Below are 14,734 nucleotides of genomic sequence, written 5' to 3'. Positions count from 1 at the left end.
AGTGATTTTTGATGTCTTCCACAAAGCACTGCCAACAGAATAGTTCTTGCATAAAGGTGGCAGAAATGGTTACCAGTGAAATAATGCACGAGGTTAGCCATTACCCCTTTATAGCAATCACAATGACAATGACGATAATAATACAAGTCAGGTTGACATGTCAGGAAAGCAACTATGGATAAAATCATTAGGGTATATTTTTTTCCCTTGGGGCTCAGAAGTAAGGGGGAGAATGGAAAAACCCATAGAAGTGGGTTTCACTTTGTGATTAGACATAGTTTGCGTATGGTGTGAAAGGAAAAAATCTAATGGTGTGCACACATCTAACCCACTAGTTGTAGTAAATTTCTAATTATTTAATTATTTTACCAAACTGGATCATAGGTGGGTAATGAGAAATGATTAAGTTGCTCTGGTAGACGGAGAAGGCAAATAGATATAATTCCAGAACAGTGAAGCAGAACAGGAATTTAGAGCCCTCGCTCCTCTCTTATTTGGCACACGAGGAGAGTGATCCTCAGAGGGGAAACACATCTGTCCACATGTGATAGAAGAATTGCTGGAAGAAACTGAGATAAAACTTGAGAGGAGAGGACACCTTGGGGACAGAACTTGTCACCCTGTTTATCCCTCCTCAACAATATCCAACTGTCATAAACTGTGTCTAACACGTCAGGAGTTGCTGTAGTAACAACCAAATAGAGAATTAAAAAGACCTTGATTTCAGTTCATCTAGAGTAAAAAGACAAAGTAATCATTGCAGAAAAAGTAAAGGAAATGGATCTCCTTGAAGGAGGAGTTAAAGGCAACCTTGGGAGGGAAAGAGAGGGAGGGAAGGAGCCAGGAGACAGTTCAGAGGTTGGGGGTTGGGGGGTGAGGGAGCTCTTGGGAGAGATAATGTACGTTATGGTTAATCAAGACATGGCTGAAGTAAGTTTTTCATTCACACTTTTGAACTCAGAAATGAGTTAGGGTAAAAAGCTAAAGGTTATCTTCAAAAGAAGGACTCATAAACCTTTGGTGGTGTTATGGTGTTATTCATATAAATAGTATAAAACCATTCAAATCTGTTATTTGGAAGTTTTGCACTGTGCATTTGCCATTATTATGCTACATAAGCTAGATACCTGTTACAACATTAGGGAATGACTTCACGAGAATCCCAGACATTGAGAAAAGCTCTTTCAAAATATGCCCAGAGTTCTGTACTTTGGGATTATATAGTGTTATCCTTGGAGAATATTATGTTACTCTCTACAACTTGGCTAAATTTTGAGTGTACATATTTTCTTACATAAAGAGATTCACAATAGCAGTTAAAAGAGTCTCTTTCAATTCAGCTTGAATTTTCAGCCATATTTCGAGTCTCTTGGCTTTGAGGGGAGAAAAATAATTCACAATCATAGTCTAAGATTTCAATCAGAGCAGGAATGAAATGTAGACTCGTCTGAATTTGTAAACAAGTTGTGGTCTAAAGGTTCACTTTCAAGTCTGCTGTATGGAACTCTGAAATCATTTTTTCATAGACAAAAGGACTGACGTGGTGGCTGGCTTACCAGGTCTGCTTACAAAATCCCTTGAAGCCATCATGTACATAAAGTTTAACTGTTTTTCTAGTTCTTTGTAACATGAGCTGAAGGTACAAGAACTTGATGGCAAAGTGCAGAGTTCCTTTAATGTAATGGAATCATTGATTTTCCCATTGTCCCGGCTGGGGATGTGTTCAGAAAGGAAGTCATGGAGTGGCTGGGTGGTCTTGTCAATGTAAACCCAGTTCACACTCTCCTTTTTATTTTGTAGTCACCGTGATTGGTTTTTCTGGCTTCCCCTTTCCCAGGTGCAGCAGATATTTCTGACAAGGTTTTAATTCTTCTTGGATTCAGAACAAGAGGAACATACTTAAAACCAGGATATACTGCTTTTGGTATTTTATGAGTATTTCTGAAAATAAAGGGAGAAAAAAAAATCAGGTGACTGATTTTTTTTTAGTGCATCCCTTTCTCTCACTTTATGGAAAAAAAAAAAAAACAAAATCACACTTTAATAATGGTGATGAAGAAAGCTTTATCTACATTTATGAAGAAAATCTAATAGATCCCCAAGCATGTCATCACTGGAGCTTACAGATGTATGAGTGTTCTGAGACCGAGAGCAACAGGGCTGGACATGACTGGAGTAGCCATGTTGGAGGAAGCAGCAATATATAGCCTCTTCCTCAGTATATAGCCCATTTGGGACTGTGCCTAGTGAGCAGATTTAACCCTCAGTGAAATCAGTTTGAGGGTTAGAGTTTAGTCCCAGTTACCAGAAAGCATACAGGGGAGGGAAGAAAGAAGCAAAGTGGCTGGAGTATGTCTGTGGCCACGTCCAGGATGTTAGGGTCATAAGCAAATCAGGAAGGATGAATAACTAACCTTGGTCCCTATCTTGTGGGTGCCAAAGATGAGAAGATCATTTCTGCATATGAAGTATATATGAATAAAGAGATTTCTATGAGTAGAGTAGGGGCTCCTATGCCTCAAACAAGAGGGAATTAAAAACCAAATGTTTCCTGGAGATGATCTCACTTGCAGAAATACGGCATAAATGGGGGAGGAATAGAAAAAAAAGGTAGGTATTAAGGCAAGGAGGTAAGAGAACATGATCTCTGTGTGGTTGGTATGTGTGTGTTTGATGGTTAGGCACAAGAAGCTCCATGTTGTTGGAGTTTAAAGTACATTATGTGGTAAGGGGAGCAAAACCCAGCTAGAGAGAAGGAATACTTCGGGGCTGTGAGCCATACTAAGGAAGGTGGTTATTATTCTCTAGAGCATAGGGAGCTATTGAGTCCAAATGGAAGTGACATTGAGAGATTTGCATTTTGGATAGATGAATAGAGAGGTGTGTTGGAAGTAGATTTAAAGATGACAGACTGGAAAGGATACTAGTTAGGAGGCTGTTTCAAGAGTCTGTAAGAAAGGTGAAAAATACTTTATGAAGACTTTTTGTTAGAATATAAATAGTAGGAATGGAGGGCATGATTTCAAATTCAAAAAATATTTAGATACCTCTGATTAAATCAACATTCATTTAACTTAGATTTCCTTCACAAACATATTATAATAGTTGAAAAAACAGAAATAAAGAGAATATACAAGGGGAAAAAGGGAAAGGAAGGTGACAGGAAGACACAGAGATGTGAGCGATATCAATAACATTCCTACTCCAGAAAGATGAACTGTTTGCAGCTATGTTATAGGCTGTAGAAAGCTGTGGTCTCAGCCTTCTTGGGGGAAAATCAGTAAGAGGGAAACATATTTGTTGAGCTAAAAAAAACCCTAAAAATGCTCAGGAATTGGGGGTACCAGTTATTCTGGAAGACTGGGACAGGCATATAGGGATAAAAAGAGGAGGAATGACTTTATATGTAGCAGTTAGATTCCCAGATCCTAAAGCCTAAGTTGTAGAGCCAGTTAACTGCCCATAGGCCATTTCAGCAGGAGACAGGAAGTTTGCTCTCTGGACAAACTAACCTGGCAGGTTCTGGATCCAAGAATACTGGGCAGAGCTGAGGACAGGATGAGGGGCAGAAATAAAAATAGAGAGTAAGGGAAAATCAGCATTCCATAGCCAGACATTACCTAGGAAATGCTAGAGAATTTCGTTCTCAAGAAACCTGTCAGCTAAAGAGAGAACAATAGACGTCAATATTTGAAAAACTTTTCAAAAAGACTTGGGTCTCAACCAGATTACTAGCCATCAGTACCAGTCTCCCATCCCTGTTCCAGTGCACAACATCCAATCATTTTTAGTGGTTTATCTTTATACATAAACAGAGCCAAAGCTCATCAGACATATAGGGAAGGCTGATAATATGAAAGGCAAAACAAAAAAGAATACATGCAAAACACAAAATTTGGAGAAAACAGAAAATGCAAGGCAGAAAAGAAAATGCAAAGGAAACCATAATTAGAATCAATATAAAAGTAAGTGTAAAGAATCCCATAATAAGACCAGGATGCCACAGAAAAGGATTATGCAGAGACATGAAGGGTCACGGGTATTTCTTTTTTAAAGAAAAATTCAAAAATTCAATAGAGGTTTTGGAAAAGAAGTTAGTATAAAATTTCTCAGAAAAAAGATTAAAAATAATGAAGACATAGAAAATGGAAGTCAAAGGTTATAAAAAATAGAGGATAAGTCCAAGAAGTCTAATATCTATATTGTAGGAAATATGAAAACGGCATACAAAAAAACAAGAGAAAGAAATTATTTTTAAAAATGCAAGAATATTTCCAGAAATGAAAAAGATGAGTTTTCAGATTTAAAGGATAAACAATTGACATAAAGTAGAGAAAAAAAGGGAATAGATTAACACTAAGGCATATCATTGTAAATTCTCACTACATTAGAGATAAGTAGAAGAATCTAAATTTTTCATAAAGTAGGTGAAAACACATCATATATAAGTTGAGACTCAGAGACATTGGCCTTTCTAAGAGCAAAACTGTAAGCTAGAAGGCAATCAACTAATGTCTAGAAATTTTTAGTGAAACTAATTTCTAACCTAGAATTTGATACCTAACTAAACTATCAATCTGGTATCCAGGCAGATTAAAAGCATTTTCAGATGTGGAAATTAATTTCAAAAATTATATTCCACGCACTGTTTCTTAGTCATTGGAGAAAACTGCTCCATCATGACAAGGAAGTAAACCAAAATAGGGAACGATGAATGAATTCTAGGAAACAGGGGAACCAATCCAGGATGAGCCAAAGAGAATCATGGTGACAGGTTGACAACTGGAAAGAGGGATAGATAACAGTCCACAGAGAAGCAGAAAAATGTAAAGCACGATGAGAAATATCCTCAAGAATAACATAAAGTAAGATAAAACAAACATGATAGACCACAAGATCAGTAATATCAACATATTGAGAAAAGTTTTATAGTTCTGGCAGAGAGTTTGGAAGTGAATAAGTGAAATGACTATAGAAAATAAGCTCTCCTTCAAAGGAAGCAACTAAAAGGAAAAAAAAAGTTCAAACAGGAGAATATCATAATACAATATAGTGTGTGTGCACGTTTGTGCGTGTGTGTGTGTGGTGTAGGAGAGTTTAAACTTTTATCTTTGGTAGCTGAATAACAAAATGGGAAAAAACAAGAAATATCAATTAAATATGTTACTTAGAAATATAGAAGTAAATATTGGTAGAAGCAGCAAACAAACAAATAAAACCAAAACCAAAATAAAACCTGAAAATAACTGCTCTGAGAAGTAGAAAGCAGGAGATGAAAGAGATGGAGTAGGGTTCGCTAATTTTCGTTAGACACAGAAACAAAAAAGGAATAAATACTATAAAGAAAAAAGAGGCCAAGGATCTGGATTTGATGTGGACAGGGTAAGTGGGTGAGGAAGGAGAGGAAACCTGAACAACTAGTTTTCTAGATGAATGATCAGGTAATCTGAACCTGACTATGGGAAAAGAGGAGGCATGATGGCAAGAGATATGGGGAGGAAAAAGAAGATACGCTGCATTTCACACATCCTGAATTTGAAGGTGGATGTAGCCTCAGAATGACCAGATCTAACTGTATCAGGACTCTCTCTCTCTCTCCTTTGCTTGTCTTGGTTTGCTGACTTTAGTCTTTGACACCAGCTTCTTCATTCGATTGCAATATTGCTGTAAGCATATTAGGAATTTTAATTTGTGACCAGAAACTAAAATAAGCAGTCTTGTCTGGCAGGTCCGAAAAAGTGGAGATTGTTACGAAGATCCAAGCTAGATCACGTGCTCCCCTCTGTGGCCAGAGGCTGGATCTGTTACTAGGAAAAGGTGTCTGGAGGAGAAAAGCACTACCATACCACATCTAGAACTTTTCTTAAAATCTGTATTCCCTTTCTTTCAAGGCCCACCCCCAAATGTACCCTCATGATAGATGTTATAACTACTTCAACTGGCATTCATTTAGCCTTCCTCATTAATATGCATTGCTTTATTACTTGTATGTCCTTTATCATGTATGGCACTTAGCTGAATTTTTTTATGTGTGTATATTGTATTTCCTCTCCAAGATTTTAAGATTCTTAAAAAGCGTGAAGTGTAACCATGAAGAAAAGCACCAGAAGGATTATTTCTAAATAAGAATTATCCATGTTAGAATAGTAAGCTTGGAAGACTGCAAGCTTCCATGATTCTATTCCCACCTTACCCAAAAGACCTCTTTATAACTGTTTTCAAACTTCATACTCATTCTTTTGGTATCCTCTTCATAATTGTTTTCAAACTGTGTACTCATTCTTTTGGTATCATTCTTTGGAATATTTTTCCTGTTCAAGATAATTACATTTTGAAACAGTCAAATCCAATAACAAGTTTCAAAGTTGGTTTTTGATACAAATATTGGATTTTGATTTAGATTTTTGTAATGGACAAATTTAGGGACAGTTTTCATGAATAAAATAGGTAACCATAGTGTGTGGTGATGTCTTCTCCCATGATTTGTAATTTAGCTGTAAAAGTCTTTGCAAAGGAGTCCCAAATGTTTTTATTTTTATTTATTTAAAAAAAAATTTTAACGTTTATTTATTTTTGAGACAGAGAGAGAGCATGAACGGGGGAGGGTCAGAGAGAGGGAGACACAGAATCTGAAACAGGCTCCAGGCTCCGAGCTGTCAGCACAGAGCCCGACGTGGGGCTCGACCTCACGGGCCGCGAGATCATGACCTGAGCTGAAGTCGGCCGCTCAACCCACTGAGCCACCCAGGCGCCCCCCAAATGTTTTTAAACAATGAAGTTATGTATTTACTAAACATAAATGTAGCACTTATTGTGTTTTACATAAATTCATTTATATTCATTTATTGCTATAATAAACTAATGAGGAGAGTATTATTGTTGGCCCTATTTTACAGAAGAAGAACATGAATCACAAAGAATTTAAGAAATTAATGTCACAAACTAGGAAACAGAGTTGGGCTTCAGTCCCAAATCCATGTAGCTCACCATTGCTGATATGCTACACTATTGCTGTAATGTTGATTTTTCCAATAGAATCACTAAGAAAGGAGTTGCATGCTTATACCTTTGAGCCAAATCCATCCTTTCCAGTTTTCGTACAGTCTGTAAACTATATTATTTGATATATGAAAAACAGTGAAAGAGCATATATTATGGCACATGAAAATTACATGAAATTGAAAGTTTAGTGTCCACAAATAAAATGTTATTAGAACACATCCGAGTACACTGGTTTTTGTACTGTCCATGCTGCTTCGGCAATGGCCACAAAGCCCAAAATATTTGCTTTCTGACCCTTTATAGAAAGTGTTTACTGAGGGGCGCCTGGGTGGCGCAGTCGGTTAAGCGTCCGACTTCAGCCAGGTCACGATCTCGCGGTCCGTGAGTTCGAGCCCCGCGTCGGGCTCTGGGCTGATGGCTCAGAGCCTGGAGCCTGTTTCCAATTCTGTGTCTCCCTCTCTCTCTGCCCCTCGCCCGTTCATGCTCTGTCTCTCTCTGTCCCCAAAATAAATAAACGTTGAAAAAAAAAAAAAAAAAAAAAGAAAGTGTTTACTGAAACCTGACTTAGAAAAATTGTAATTCTCCGGATGCTTAGGTTCTGACACATTTCTCAAAAGAGATTGCAAATAAATCCCCTTGAATTAATTTACATTAAATTAAATATAAATTCTTATTTCAAATTCTTTTAAATTACATTAATAACCATGCATATAGTAGCACGTATCCAGTCATTCTTTAACAAACGTTTAATTCATATATGCCAGACACCGCCTGTAGAAAATTTTAAAAACACAGGGAAGTATAAAGAGTAAAATAAAAACCTTTATTAATATCCTTTACAGTCAGTTCTCATGTTCCCCAAAACCATCTATGTAGTGCTTTGCATACCATTAAGAGATCCATAAATCTTTATTAGTAATTAATTTTGGGGTATTTTACACATAGAATGTGTTTCCCGTTAGGTGCTGAATGGCTCCATATGCTTATAAAGAGATAAAAGGAAATCATGCAGAGACAGCTTTCCGATGAAATAAATAAATAAATAAATAAAACACTAAATGCAACTAGAAAGAGTTCATGGAGCATTGTGGTTGAGGGCAGGTCATGGAGCCAGACTGTCTGCCTTCAAATCTTGCTACACTGTTTACTTCCCGCCCAAGCTACATGCAAAAGCGCTCAGATGGATGGATCACTTACTCTCCCTGGCTTCAGTTTCCTCATCTGTAGATGCATGTGTTTTAGACAAAAGGATCTGTAAGGTGTCAAGGATTTTATGAACACATAAGTTTGAAAAAAGGAACAGATATGACGGGTTTCAATTTTTAACATTTTTATTGAGACACTGTTTGGTGTGGTGTAAGATACCAAGCAGATAAGAATGAGGTCAAATAAATATTTACTGCTGGCTAAACATTAACCTTGCTTGGTAATATTAGATGAATTATCTTATCCTTCCTTTAAAAATAGAACATTCACTCCTGTGGACAAGCGTATCAGTCCCTTTATTTTTCAAAGTAAAGTGATAAGTATATAATAGTAAAGATAAGTTGATACCTAAACAAATTGCCTAGAACTGTAGTTAAAGCTGAGTGATTTTTGTATTAAATCAAAATATCTGGAAATTTCCATTTTATTCTTTAATTCAAAACATGATTGATTTAGAGATATGTAGAGATGGGCAATAGCCCACTTAAGATAAATATTTTTCATCTAGAGTTTTAATTTAGGATATTATACAGTTTTCATTTCCCAGATGATGCTACTCTTCCTTCTTACCTGTCCTTAACATAGACCACTTTCTCCTGAAGGGTGATTAGAGGCAGCTTTGCTCTTTAAGGCTGCAACCCAGACAGGTTATAGAAGTTAAGCCATGGGAGGCTTGCCCTGTTCGGTTCTTAGGAGAGTAACTCCCAGGGAGGGACAAGGAGAGGAAAGGGGCATTCTGGTGAGGGGTTGCAGAGCATCTAAAAAATTTCGTTGCCAACTATATATGTGGTATTTCTTCTGAGTCAGAGAAAATATGTTTGATTTTATACTTAATACCTATAAAAAGTCTCACAACCTTTTATTGCTTATTTACTTAAAATAACAAAGGATTATTTTTCTAAAGCCCCTTCTAACTCTAATGTCCTGGACTACATAGCCAGTGGCACAATTCTTGATTTACTCAAAACTGGTTGAGAGTGAAATAGGCTAATAGGTTTGTCTGTGAACACACGCTTCTCCACATTTCAGCCTCTTGAGATTCTGCCCTCCGGCCATATTGAATTTCTTTTTGTTTCTGTAATTGGCTGTGCTCTTTTATTCCAGACCTTCAAACAATATGTTTACTCTGCCTAAAAACTCATTCCCTACGTCTTTGCTTGGCTAATTACTACTGATTAAAATTCCTTCATTTGACATAGTTACTGGTGCCTTATACATACCAACTTCCTTCCAGGCTTTCCTTAAGCAAACTTTTTCTAGAAGTTTCCTGGTTCTTCTAACTAGTTAGATGCTTTTGCCGCATGCTCCCATAGCAACCTGTACTTCTATCATAGCCCTTAGAATACTTTATTGTCTGCCATTGTCAATTCCATTGTCTAATAGACTTGACTGTGAGCTTTAGTGGAAGCAGAGAATCATCTCCACCTATGTCTATGCCTGGGGCCCAACACAGTATTTGGCATCAAGCAGCTGATAAAAGATTCACGTTGGGTGAATGCCAAAATAATTATCATAGTTTTTAGTATACACATGCATGTAAATAGGAGCCCTTTAGAAGTAAAAAAAAGAAAAAAAAAGAAAAGAAAAAAGAAAATTTAAATAAACTTATTTGGTTTGAAATTCACTTACACCAAGTCCATTAGCCCATTTCAGTTTGCCGAATGCCACTAATATTTAGCTCACTGATAAAGCTCAGATGTGTAGAAAATGAGAAGTTTTGGGGTCCCCGGGTGGCTCAGTTGGTTAAGCGTTCAACTACAGCTCAGGTCATGATCTCGCAGTTTGTTAGTTCAAGTACCACATCGAGCTCTGTGCTGACAACTTAGAACCTGGAGCCTGGTTTGGATTCTCTGATTCCCTCTCTCTCTGCCCCTGCCCCACTTGTGCTCTGTCTCCCTCTGTCTCTCGAAAAAATAAACAAACGTTAAAATTTAAAAAATAAAAATAAAAATAAAGATAATGAGAGGTTTAAAATCAATGATTATTCTCATTTCAAAAGAAATAAGACATCATTGGAAGGGTTGCATTTACAATCATCACATAGCTGCATGATCAGTCAAAAATGTATTATTTTTGGGGCGCCTGGGTGGCGCAGTCGGTTAAGCGTCCGACTTCGGCCAGGTCACGATCTCGCGGTCCGTGAGTTTGAGCCCCGCGTCGGGCTCTGGGCTGATGGCTCAGAGCCTGGAGCCTGTTTCCGATTCTGTGTCTCCCTCTCTCTCTGCCCCTCCCCCGTTCATGCTCTGTCTCTCTCTGTCCCAAAAATAAATAAAAAACGTTGAAAAAAAAATTAAAAAAAAATGTATTATTTTTGGAAGACTGAGGCTACCCGGTGAGGCTCTCCAGGTTGCTCTGTCCACCGATTTATGATTTTCTGCCGTATCTTTACAAAAATGGCAACCAATGGTGCTGTTCTGAAGAGACTGGAACAGAAGGGTGCAGAAGCAGATCAAATTATTGAATATTTAAAGCAGCAAGTTGCTCTTCTTAAGGAGAAAGCAGTTTTGCAGGCAACTTTGAGAGAAGAGAAGAAACTTCCAGTTGAAAATGCTAAATTAAAGAAAGAAATTGAAGAATTGAAACAAGAGCTAGTTCAAGCAGAAATTCAAAACGGAGTGAAACAAATACCATTCCCAGCTGGTACTCTACTGCAAGCTAATTCCACAGTTTCCGAAAAAGTGATACAGTCTATACCAATAAGAACTATCTTCTGGTGCCAAAGAACCGATAACAGGAGGAAGAGCGGAAGAAAAGATGAAAGAGAAAACTGAAATGAAAGAGAAAAAGGAGAAAAAACAATCAATAGCAGGAAGTGCTGACTCTAAGCCGATAGATGTTTCTCGTCTGGATCTTGGAGTTGGTTGTGTCATTACTGCCAGAAAACATCCTGATGCAGATTCTTTACATGTAGAAGAAGTAGATGTTGGAGAAACAGCCCCAAGAACAGTTGTCAGTGGCCTGGTGAGTCATGTTCCTCTTGAACAGAAGGAATGGTGGTGATTTTACTTTGTAACCTGAAACCTGCAAAGATGGGGGGAGTAATATCTCAGGCAATGGTAATGTGTGCTAGTTCACCTGAGAAGGTTGAAATCTTGGCACCTCCTACTGGGTCTGTTCCTGGAGACAGAATTGTTTTTGATGCTTTTCCTGGAGAGCCTGACAAGGAGCTAAATCCTAAGAAGAAGATTTGGGAGCAGATCCAGCCAGATCTCTGCACTAATGATGAGTGTGTGGCTACATACAAAGGAGTTCCCTTTGGGGTGAAAGGGAAGGGAGTGTGTGGGGCTCAAACTATGACCAACAGTGGAATAAAATAAAATAAATAAAATAAAATAAAATAAAATAAAATACTCATTTACTGAAATACATTGGAGAAAACTTTAATAACAATAAAAAGAAATATATTTGTCAAAAAATATTATTTTCTAGGGTTTGAAATTGCCATAAAGAACTAAAATTTCAAATGTTCTAAAACTTGCAATCACATTTTAAAAATAGATTTTGATACCTTAACTGAAACTTAAAAAATAGGTCCCATAATAAATACCATTTGTTTGATATCTGTTCACTCGGCTTGGGAAACAATAACAAAATACCAGAGACTGTGTGGCTTAAACAATAGAAATGTGTTTCTCACTGTTCTGGAGGTTAGAAGTCCAAGATCAGGGTCTAGCAGATTTGATTCTAGTGAGGACTCTTTCTGGCTTGCAGATGGCCATGTTCTTGCTGGATCCTCACATGGCCTTTCCTCTGAGTACACATGAGGGGAGAGAGCAGGCTCTCTGGTGTCTCTTATATGACCAGGGCTCACGATTCTGACTTCATTTCATTGTAATTGCTTCCTGACTCTAAATACAGTCACATCAGAGGTTAGAACTTCAATCCATGAATTTGGGGCAATCCAATTCTGTCTGTAGCTTTATCGTCCTAGAATAACATTTTAAGTAATTCAACTAGAAGTCCTGGAAAGTACTCCTTTTGCACATATAACACAAAGTCATATTGATTCATTAAAAAAACAAAAAGTCTCCCCATCCCCTCTACTAAAGCACTGATATGATGATGCAAGGGAGATTATTCTGGAGTTTGGAGTAATAGTCACTAACTTGGCATTATCTTTACAGGAACTGATTATTATCTGGCCAGATTTTCATACAAAGCATTTCCTCTTGAACTTTTAATGTAGTCTCATTTAGACTTGCAGACCTGGTCATGAACTCAGAAATAGTCCCATTCAGCTCTTCATCTTAAAGATGAAGAAATCTAGTTCCAAACAGGCTGTGTTGTCCAAATTCTTTAGCAAGTTATTCAAAGCTTTTCATGATTTGTCTCAATTTACATTTTATCTAAATTGTCCTTCCTTCTCCCGCACTGTATGTTTTCACCATTCCAGATTACTTGGCAGTTACCTTTCAAGGTCCTGCTTGAAACCTCTCCAGATGCTTCTGCCTACATTCCCCAAACAAAACTGATTATCCATTTCTGTCTCTTCAGAATTTTTCCAAATGCTTGTATGTCATTTATCAAACTATATCATCGTAACTTGTATTAACTTATTTTCTCTATTCAATTTGAGCTTCTTGAAGCCAGCAACTGGGCTCTATATGCACCAGTTCTAACCTATAGTACAGGGCTTAATAAATGATTTCCAAACTTTATTTCTGAAGGTCACATGGCTAATAAGTAGTACATCAATAATGGAAATTCTGACTTCCTGACCAGTGCTCTTTTTTTACTCCTAGGCTACATTTCACTTTTAGGACAGTACTGTTAGAGTTCTAGAAGGTCTTTTGAGTCCAATTACTTCATAAGCGTAAGTCAAAGAAGCCTCAGAAAAGTTCTTCCCTGAGTCAGAGATTACATCCTACTTTACTGTCTGATGCCAAAGTGTTTCAAATATGCCATTCCAGAGAAAACTGTTATATTTCTTCTTAGGCAAATTTAACCCAACTATTCAGCACCACAAGTCAGGTCTGACATGGACTGTTACGACTCCAGCTTGCAGGGGAACTATGCAAGGCCTGAGTGTGGTCACACTGTAAGATGCCTTATAGAAAAGTCACTGATGCCTCAAAGAGATTAAAGGTCAATGAAGTTAAGCCTGGGGCAACTGCTCTCTGAACTCTGGCACATTCTTACTGGTTTTCTGCCATTTTATTGTGTTTGGCCTTTCCTTTATGGTTTAGCATGGATTGTGAAATTCTGAATAAAGTTACAAGAAGACAGGTTGTTTCTTCTTTTGTGAGTCCAATCATAATTCTTCAGGATTTTCTTTCTTGAGAATTGTAATAGTTGAGAAATTTTTGTGACAGATGAGTTGAATTCTTACGAAAATTGGGATGAATGAAAACACCTATTTTTTCCAATGCTGTATGAGTTACCCTGGATTAAAAACATACTACAAATTTTGCAATACTCTGAAGATGTAAAGAATGCTTGGAAGAAATTAGAAGAGGACCACTGGATAATTAAAAAAATATGTAAATTCCACTTAGGATATAAATTTTATTAAAATACCTGTATGTATCTTCTCATAAGTTAGGTATTACCTTGAAAGAGATAAGAACTTTCTGAAAAATCCCCAGATACATCTTTAAATTTTTTTAATGTTTATTCACTTTTGAGAGAGAGAGAGAGAGAGAGAGAGACATAGCACTGGCAAGGGAGGGTTAGAGAGAGGGAGGCACAGAATCCGAAGCAGGCTCCAGGCTCTGAGCTGTCAGCATAGAGCCTGACACGGGGCTCGAACCCATGAACTATGAGATCATGACCTGAGCCAAAGTCAGAGGCTTAACTGACTGAGCCACCCAGGCACCCCCCCAACCCAGATAAAACTTTAAAGGCTAATGTTATTATAACATGTTGCTTTATAACAAACATTCTTCTATCCACTTTAAGTTTTTTCTGGAACTCACAGCTGTAAGTCAGAAGATTCTAACTTAGTAGTTAACTGAAACTAGCGATGTCAGAACAAGTCTCTTTGCCACATACGCAAAATACACACGTAAAATACACACCCATAGGTAGAAGTAGACAGGTAACACACAGTTGTTTTTACTTATAAACAGTAAAATAACCTGAAGAACATTAAAACTCGAATCAGATTTTCATCTCAAAATATCAGTTTTATTTCCCCCAGATCAGTGAGATTGCAAAGTTTAAGTGCCATCTTGGTAGAAGGATAAGGGATGGACTTTGGTTTGCATTTGGTCCAAAAGCCCTTGATTTCTCTGGTAAGTAGTTTTTTCTTGTTTGCTTAGCAGCAGGGACTATTATTAATTTGCCTCCTATGTTTTCTCCTGGCCTAAAGTAGGTGAAAGAAAAGTAACAAGAGTTTCCTTTCCCTTTTAAAGAATAAACATTAAAATATTTTCCCATTTTATCCATTATAGTTTCTCCTTCCCAAATAACCCAATCACAAAATAGGATTTTAATACCTTTAAAAGTACAACATAAAATTCCTAAGGAAGGAGCCAAATAACAATGCTCACAGGCAAGGGAAATAAAAAAGTGAGTATTCCCTTTT

At 37.3% G+C, this 14,734-nt stretch overlaps 1 protein-coding gene and 1 pseudogene across 6 annotated transcripts in view; one reads left to right on the top strand and one right to left on the bottom strand.

Annotated features, from left to right (window-relative positions):
* Window positions 1-14,734, bottom strand: part of DLC1 (DLC1 Rho GTPase activating protein) — a 428,030-nt gene that overhangs the window by 251,443 nt on the left and 161,853 nt on the right. The gene's annotated exons all lie outside the window — the stretch shown is intronic.
* LOC122471613 lies at window positions 10,521-11,565 on the top strand (annotated as a pseudogene).

The sequence above is a fragment of the Prionailurus bengalensis genome, chromosome B1 (genome assembly GCF_016509475.1).
Source record: "Prionailurus bengalensis isolate Pbe53 chromosome B1, Fcat_Pben_1.1_paternal_pri, whole genome shotgun sequence".
Classification (NCBI taxonomy): Eukaryota; Metazoa; Chordata; class Mammalia; order Carnivora; family Felidae; genus Prionailurus; species Prionailurus bengalensis.
This window is presented reverse-complemented; position numbering and strand designations above follow the sequence as displayed.